Consider the following 9,465-nt stretch of genomic DNA (forward strand, 5'->3'; position numbering starts at 1 on the left):
TTTCTCTTAAAAAAATAGAAATAGAGTAGCAAATAGAAATTTTATATTTTAAGCTTCTATATTGCTAAGCTATGTAAATTTCTGTATAATAGCCTGTATTAATCTTATAATAAAAGCAATGAATACTTTTAAAAAATTATTTTTAACCTGAGAGTGGTCGGTGATGCCAAGTGCTACTCACCTATTAGGGAAACTTAGAAATGAAAAGGATTCTTTAAATCTAGCAGAATGAGGGTCTTTGTAAAGATTATTGTCTCTTCATAGGAAACTGCACTGTTTATCAATTCTAACAATGCCTAGCATAATTCAGTATTTATTAAATTAGTTTTAAAAAATAAATGATTCACAAATACTAGCAATATTGAATTGCACATATGTCTGATATTTTTCAGAGGAAAACATAACTTCATGGGATTTTAGAAAGGAAGGTTGATAGTTGTTTCAAAGATTATTTCAGTTTATTGAGAAACATCAACTGGCTGTATTACCTGTAAACTAGAAATGGATTTGTCACCTTAGTCAACTGAATACCTGCCTTCATGGTTGTTCCTGATATCACTCAGGCTTCTTTTTGACCTATCAGTTTGCCTTCCCTTATCTCTTCATAATTAGATTTTTAATTCAAAAAGGAAGTAAACCTGAGCCTTGATTTGGAGACTGAAATACCAGCCACTCAAGGGAAATTTTGAATTTCCCTTCTATCTTCTACCTCTTTCACTTCATGCTTTATGAATTGCCCAGAAAGTATGGGACTGTTATGTGCTATGGTTCAAAGAGTAGGCGAGGAGCAAGACAATGCCACTAAAACTATAAATAAACTTGCTAGAGAGGTAGATGAAATTGGACAGGTGATAGGTTAGAACAGAATCTTTTTGGATATTACTTGGCCTCTCATGGGGGAACATACACATTTTTAAGGGAAAAATGTTATGCTTATATCTCTTTAAACCTCTTTGGGATCTTTAATATTATGAAAGTGATCTAAGAATAGTAAAGAAATCATAAATTGTGTAATATGGTTAATGACCCTATTTCTGGTAGATGGTTCTTCAGATGGGGCTGGGATATATCCTTTTGGCTTACTTGGAGTATTCTCAGCTACTGGTGGAGAATTGCACCACATACAAACTCTGATCATAATCCTTTTCTTGGTTTTCATTTCCTGTGCTCACCTCTCTAATCTCCACCATCTTTAATGCTGATGCATAGCTGTTGTCCTCTACCCAGTGTCCCACAAAATGAACCCACAAATGAATATAGGAAAACTTGATATTTTCTAGCAGCTGAAATGGCCATCCACTAAAACTTCATGTGCAATCATGACAACTCACATAGCAGTGAAAATTTGAATTGCTCTTGTTCCCATATTTAATAACATGTCCTTCAGTTTAGCCCAAAGAATAACAACAAGGAGGTCTAAGAACTGAAACCATCCACAGCAACAGAGCTAACTGTAATAATATGACTTTACCATTCCAGGAAAATCTTGCCCAGGAAAGCAAAGTTGAAAATAACTATTGTTTATTTAGAAACTTACTGCAAATCTATTTATCCAAATAATAGACAATTCAACCATCCCTCATCAGAGTAAATATTCCCTCTTGAGGACAATAGATCTTTCAAATAGGCTCATCAAACAACCGTTTTCTCTTTAAGACTTGTTTCCAAAGCCTCCCCATGCTCTATCCATCAATCCCAAATTGTCATGTCATAGATTTGCTTAATCCCTATCATTCCAACACTGAAAGATCCACCTTAACACAGACTTCCTCCTCTCATCTTTCCAATATCTTACCTTTTCCCTCCTCTGTCTGAGACAAGATTATGGCTCTGAAAGTAAGCAAAAACCCATCTCTGCTTAATGAGCAGAATTTATTTTATCAGTATTTTTGGAGAGTTGGCAGTCAACAGCTTGCAAATGAGAAACTGAGACACCACACGAGGAGAAATTTATTTATCAAATATCACATAGCTATTAAGAGCAATTTCAGAGGTTGTAAAAGGGTAGATCCAGGAAGTAGATTAATTTTGTTTGGCTTACAGTGTTAACTCATTTGTTTTTTTAAAAATTGGACTAGTAGCTAACACTTAAGAAACTAAATATGCCATATAAAATCTGAATTTCTGGCTTTTTTCAAGTATTGAATTTTGTAAAGCTGGGCCTGCTTTTTTCAATTTGGTAATAATTAGGTGCTACAGATATAATGCACCTGTATTGGTCATTCACTGTTGTTTACATGTGGCCAATTCATTTACATCAAGGCTCAAATAGTAAATATTTTTGGTTTTGAGGACCATGTGGTTACTGTCCCAACTACTCAATTTTGCTGTTGGAGCAAGAAAATGGCAATAGACAATGCATAGATGAATGAATGTGGCTGTGTTCCAATAAAACTTTATCTGCAAAAACAGGCCCGAAGGCATGATTTACGACCTCTGAGATTTGTAACATGCCTAGCTATAGTTGTCATTTGCATCTGCAACCACTGTTATGAATGCACCAGTTCTAATCTGGCTTCATGGAAGTACCTATGGATTCTGAACAGAAAAAAATGCAGGATAAAACTAAATTTCAAGGTTAAAAGCTAACCAAATGTATCAGAAAGGTTTAAAACAAATTTATTGTTAGATTTCTCTCTCCTACGCAGTAACCCTTAATGGCTTGAGAGAAAGATGAGTACCAGAGGTTAAAATGAGTTAGCTCTATATGTTACTGCCATGAAACACCAGCTGTTTAAAGAATATTCAGGGTGCATTTATAAATGTTGTATACATATTGGCAGCTGGTTGCCTCGAAATATGCATGAGAAAATATAGATTTGTTTAAAACTAATGTTAAATTTTCATGTAGCTAGAAAATAGATTTGCTATAAATAGCAAACTATTGGCACATATAAATTATGATTAGATTTATGAAACTTCAGATTGCAATAAATCTTTTAGCAGAAAATTTAGGACCTAGAGCAATACCAAATGTTATCTGAAAATACCATATCTTAAAACTCAGTGTAAAATCAAACTTGTTCCAATCATCATAACCAAAAAATAAGTAAAAGTTATTATTACTTTCTGATTCTATACAACATTGTATTATAGGATTCTTTGAGATTTGCCTGAATAAAATAGATATTTGGATTGTGAATATCAAAATATAAATTTTTAAAAACTCATTAATTAACACTTCACTAATTTATTCTTTTGAAAATGTTGAGAACAAGTGAGATAGAATCAATATTTGGCTATGTATGAAAATGACTTGGCAGGAAATGCTTGTGTATTACAAGGTCTAGATACATTTCTCTAACTGCATTGGCAATTTTGTGGCATTTTCCTTGGTCGCATTGCCAGTCTTCTCAAACGGGAGGCACATTTTTGCTACCTTATTTTCTTTACCGATTTCCCTCTTAGGCTCCTGAAAAGTAGTTTTTATTCCCATAAGTCTATTGAAACTCTCCTCAAGAAGGCAATTGTCTAGACTTCTTATTTACACATTTATTAACCTTTTTTCAATCCTTATTTTCCTGGAGTTCTCTACTGGGATCTTGAAGTTTTTACCACCTTAACCTTTTACAACCAACAGGTCTTTTATCATAATGTTATTCCTTTATCATTTCAACATCTCCTTTTGTTGACTCTATTCTCCTTCCTAGAGTCTACCCAAGTATTCTTTATGAATCTCTTTTTAGCATCTGGTCTTGATTCTCTCTTACTCTTGTTTTTGGAAATTTCAAAGACATCAAATGCTCAATAATGAAAATACTATCCTCTTGCATAGAATATATTCCTTTATTTCTGCTTCCTGAAAATTTCCATTAGTGTCGTTATAGAAATTATCTCCACTGTTCCTAAACAAGATAGTAAAAACACTGATACAGCCCTTTTATTGTATCATGTTTGCATATTTGCACTGCAGGAGGTAAATATAACTTATAGATTACCTGGTTGAAATTATTTGTTTAGAGACCATGCTGTTCATACATTGGCTATCTCGGGTCTAATGAGACTAAGCTTTGCCTAAAGATGCGTTTTTTGTTTTTTGTTTTTGGGTTGTTCTGTTTTGGTTTTTTTTTGCCCCTGAAAAGATTAGAGAGTATTATGACAACCTGTGGAGATAGATTCTTAGATGCAGGAGTCTCCCTTTGTTAATCTGCCTTTTTGGGACTCTGGTAGTTCAGGACTATAGATGTTTTTAACTTCAGTTAGGAGGTCAAAGGGATGCGAAATACAGTTTTACATTGTGTGTAATACGGAATGAAGTAGTTTTTTTCCACATAGCACTTAACAGAATAAAAAGCATGCCAATTTAAAAGATTAAAATCTGAATTTTTTTTTCTTAATGCGACTAGAAGGATATGAGTTTTGTCTAGCACACTAGAGAGATACTCCTCTGTAGTATAGTAGAATAATCTCAAACAGATGCATTGCTAATATAATAGTCTCATCATATCTAAAATCTAATTCATTCATTTTTCCAAAATCTATGCATCATTTCTCCCTGGCTATAACACAGTATCTTTTTTTTTTTTTTTCCCAAGCAAAGCAGTGAATAATGATGAGAACAATGGGCACTTAATAAATGCATGGTCTTTTCCAGGCACTGTTTTAAGTTCTTAATTCTCACTATATCCCTTTGAGGTAGGGACTATTTTTATCCTGATTTTACGTGTGACATTTAAGTTGAAGTGCTATGCCCAAAATAAAATGGATATTAGATAGAGCTGAAGTACGAACCCAGCCATTCTTACTCCAGATACATGCTTGCTGTCAACCATTCTATTACATGAATTCTCAAAACTTGAAGTCGCCTTGAAAGACCACTTAGTGAACTGGAAAGATCATGTGACTACTATCTAGTTCAACTTGTCTTACGATCTATCCATTATTTTCATGCTGTGTGACTTCAGGCAAGCTGGTTAACCTACCTAAACTTCGGGTTCATTATCTATTAACTAGAAATAATTATCCCAAATTTATGGATGTCTTTAAAATCAGAATTAAATTAGGTAATTTTTTTAAGTACTTGGAAAAGAAGGGTCTTGGAACATAGCTACTCGACCAGTGTTAGTTCCTTCATATTTTACAATTCAGGTATCTAATTAGTTGCCAAGTTCAAATAAATATATATAAAATTTCTTTCATATGCATTTTAGTCCTTTAAGTCATTATCCTCATCACAAATAAAATAAAAACTATCTTTAATGGTGTTCCATTCTGGATAATGCAGACTCCATATTATGGCATTCAATTTTCCTCATTGTCTGTCTGGTCCTTAATTATTTCACCAACCTTACTCCCTGTAACTCTCCCCGTGAACCCTCTGTTACGTTGGAGTTGGCCTTTTCACCACAGTCTAAATGTGCTTTTGTTATTTCCACCTGATGCCTTGTTCACACTGTGGCCCCTGCTTTCTGCATCCTAGAAGCAGTAGTGTATACAGGATATTAGGAAGAGAGAAGAGTGTTTTTCTCTCACTTTCTAGTTACAAACCCTTTTGTTGGGGACTTGAGAAGTTCTTACTACAGCCTCAGAATTTAGAAGAAAAACCATGGAGAAAGTTAAATCAACCAACATGTTAATTAGGTTTTAATATCTGTTAAACAAGTTGGTTCTATTTTTCACATCAGAATCCCCAGATCCTCCTCAGCTTAAAGCCATTTACACTAAGCTCTCACGGAAGAGAAGAAGATGGCAGAAGAGACTCCCGACCTGTATTCTTGACCCACTTCAATCTGTAATTTCGAGGGACATATATAGGAAAATAAGGTGGTGGATTATGCAAGAAAATGAAGTAATGCAACCATACTTAATATATTCCGCAATTTAAATGTTCATAAATTGAGATTAGTCTTTCTCCCAATATGAACACTACTCCTGGTTTGCTGTGGTTTGAATGGTGAGAGGGCAAGGGGGCTGCTTGGTGCTGTCCTGGCAGAAGGAGCATAAAGCAGTGCCTCCTAGAATTATTAGATATGTCTAAAGTGTTAAGGCAAACTCAGACATTAAAAACAAAACAAAACAGAAATCACAGCTGGATCTGCAAGTTGAGGAAATTGGGGAATAACTAAATTTTGATCAAGCTAATCACATTTTGAATTTTCTTGTAAAACTTAAGATACCAAGGCATTCAAATGTAATCTTTTTCAAAGGCCAGTCTTTTCATAAAGCAAAGTAATTGTGCAGAATTTTCTATATGCACAGATGCAGGTTTCTAACTATTGACTCTACTCCATGAAAGTTACTGTAGTTCAAGAATCTGTCACTTTTTTCAGAGTGATATCAAATTGGAACCTTGGCAACTTCAAAAAAGAAAGTATGCTTGAACCTGCACAGGTTTCTCTCCACAAGTGGAGAGGCTATAAACAATCCATATATTCATAGTGGGAACATCATCCTTTTGACAAGCTGATCCAATCATTATTGCTTAGGCTCCCCACACCCCCCTGCCCCAATCTTTCTTCACTGTATTCTGAGGCAGAATAATATTACTTATAACTTCAGATTACCAGGAATGACAGCATGTAGCAAAAGAGGAACTGAGTATTTGGTAATTATGTCAACTTCAAAGTCAAAAAGTTATGGCAAACGAGTATGAAATGAAGGCTCCCATTCAGCTCCCACTTTAAAGCTGGAATTAATATTGATGTTTCTGCAAGCACAAGTACTGAGAATATGGATTACAGAAAATGGTGTCTGAGCTGAAGGTTTTATGTTTGAAGAATACGACTGCTACTAAGGACCATGTGAATTCATTTTTAAAGTCAGTCGGTTAATTCAGTGTAGACATGGCTCCTGTGAAACTCTTTGAACTATTCGTGTTTGAGAGGCAGAAGAGGTTTTAAAGTCCATGGACACAAGTCTGAGTCCTGATCCCAACGCCTTTCAGCTGCAGGGGTTTTGGACAAGTTTTTATGCTTCCTTAAGCATCAGGTTTCTAAGGAGATAATAATATTACCTGCTTTACAGGGTCATGGGGAATGTTTAAAGGGTAATATATGTAGAGAGTATTTTGTAAATTTTAAGGCACATTATTTAGATTTTTCATGAATAAAATAGTTTGATTCATTTTAGGCACATCATCACCAAGTGGTAGTAAATGTCTTGATTATATTTATAATCTCTTACTTGCTCCCTTGCTTCTAGTTTTGCCCCATTCCAACACATCCCATACTCTGCTGTGGCGGGGAGGGGAAGGGGCCGGGAGCCGTCTCTCTTTCTCTCTCCTCCTCTTCTGCCTCCTTCTCATCCTTCCCCATCTTGTACCATCTCCTCCTTTTTCCCCTTCTTTCTGCTCCTAATATAAATACACAGATGGTTAAGGAGAGTAATATAATGAACACTTGTGTCCCCTATTTAGTTTTATCATCCTAACATTTTACCATACTTTCTTCAGAATTTTAATGAAATAGCACATTTCAGTTGAAGCTTTCCCCGGGTCTCATTCTCTTCTCTTTCTTTAGAGGTAACTACTGTCATATCCTAGTTAGGAGCAGAGTTAAAATTTCAGCATTGTCATTTACCAGTTACATAACAAGGACAAATTACTTAATCTTCTCTGTGCTTGAGTTTCCTTATCTATAAGCTTGAAATAATAATGGCATATATCTTATAAGGTTGTTTGGGTGATTAAATGATAGAATTAAATACCTGTAAATCATTTATAGCAGTGCGTGACATTGATTCCGCTCTCAAGAAACGTTACAGTTACTTACTGGTAGCTGATTTGGCAGAAGTGTCATGAATTTTTGTATTTATCATTTCCACGCATGTTGTTACAAATTGTTACATATTTATGTATTCTACATAGTAATAATAGGCATGTTTTAAAACTTTACGTAATTGGTATCACATACATATGTCAATTTATAATGTACTTGTTTAGTTCAATATTCGGTTTTTGAGATTTATCCATGTTTCTAAATACCATTTCAGTTCATTTATTTGTTTTTCCTTTCTTTCTTTCTTTCTTTTTTTTTTTTAAGCAAGGCAACCCTTGGTTGACTTCACAGATTGCAAGGAACTTGTCAATTTACAATCCCTTATTTTTTATTTTATTTTTTTTTATTTTTTACACCTACAGTACCTGGTCTTCCTAGGTGGTCTCCCATCCAAGTACTAAGCAGGCCCAACCTTGCTTAGCTTCCAAGATCAGATAGGATCAGGCTTGTTCAGGGTAGCATAGCCATAGACACATTTATCTGTTTTATTGTACTTAAAAGATTATATAAATGCACCACAATTTTTATATATTGTCCTATAAATGGATATTTGAGTTGTTTCTAATTTTTTTGCTGATGCAAATAAGGCTACAAAGAATAGCATTGGTTGTGAAGCCTTTATTCCATGTATTGAAGTTTTCTGAGGGATTATATCCACAAATGGAAATGCTGAGTAAGAAGACATACACACGAGCTTTCACTAGTATTACCAAACTGTCTTTGATGGTGGCTGTACCAGCATTCACTCTCTCCCCTAATATGTGAGAAATCCTGTTTTCTTATACATAGGAGGACTTGTTAGACTTTTACAGTTTTGTTTATTAGAATAGGTATGAAATGTTTTATTGTGGTTTTAATTTGCTTTTGCCAAATTACTAGTGTAGATGAGAGTCTTTTAAAATGTCTGTTGGACATTTTAGTTTCATTTTCTTTGACTTGCCTATTCAAATCCTTTGTCTATTTCTCTCTTGGGTTGTCTTCTTACTGATTCATAGGAGTTCTTTATAATTCTGGATACTAGTCCTTTATCAGTTACATGTATCTCAAATATCTCTCACGGAAGCTACCTTGTCTTTTAGCTTTATTTTTAGTGTTTTTATTTGGACAGAAGTTTGGCATTTTAATGTAGTAAACTATGTCAGCCTTTTTCCTTTTCATTTCTTACTTTAAAAATTATACCCTTCTCTAAGGTCTTAAATGTGTTGTCCTGTATATGATTTGGAATTAAAATTTTGGTTTTCACACTTAGATCTTTACCTGAAATTTATTATTGTTTAAATATTAATGGAAATCCAATTGCCTTTTTTTACTTCTTGATTAACCAACTGTTCAAACACCATCTATTACAAAATTCACACTTTCATCCCAAATACACTAAAGCATAATTATGACAATGATGATGCTGTGAAATATATATTTTTTAAATACATAATATATACACATGTATATATCACATATACATATACAGTATATATACATATAATATATACATGTATGCATATATATGTACATATATATGTAGACATACAGTTGTCATTCCTTATTTGCAATTTTGCTTTTCACACTTTCAGTTACAGTCAACACAGTTTGAATATATTAAATGGAAAATTCCAGAAATAATTCCAGAAATAATTCATAAGTTTTATCAGCATGATAAAATCTCATGCCTCCCTCTCCATCCTGCCCAAGAAGTGAATCATCCCTTTGTCCAGCTTGTCCAAGCTTTATTCGATACCCACCCATTAGACAC

At 34.1% G+C, this 9,465-nt stretch overlaps 1 pseudogene; it reads right to left on the bottom strand.

Moving 5' to 3' along the window:
* Positions 1-8,068: 8,068 nt before the first annotated feature.
* LOC111742966 lies at positions 8,069-8,187 on the bottom strand (annotated as a pseudogene).
* Between the last annotated feature and the right edge of the window lie 1,278 nt (positions 8,188-9,465).

Source organism: Pteropus vampyrus, unplaced genomic scaffold (genome assembly GCF_000151845.1).
Source record: "Pteropus vampyrus isolate Shadow unplaced genomic scaffold, Pvam_2.0 Scaffold104, whole genome shotgun sequence".
NCBI lineage: Eukaryota > Metazoa > Chordata > Mammalia > Chiroptera > Pteropodidae > Pteropus > Pteropus vampyrus.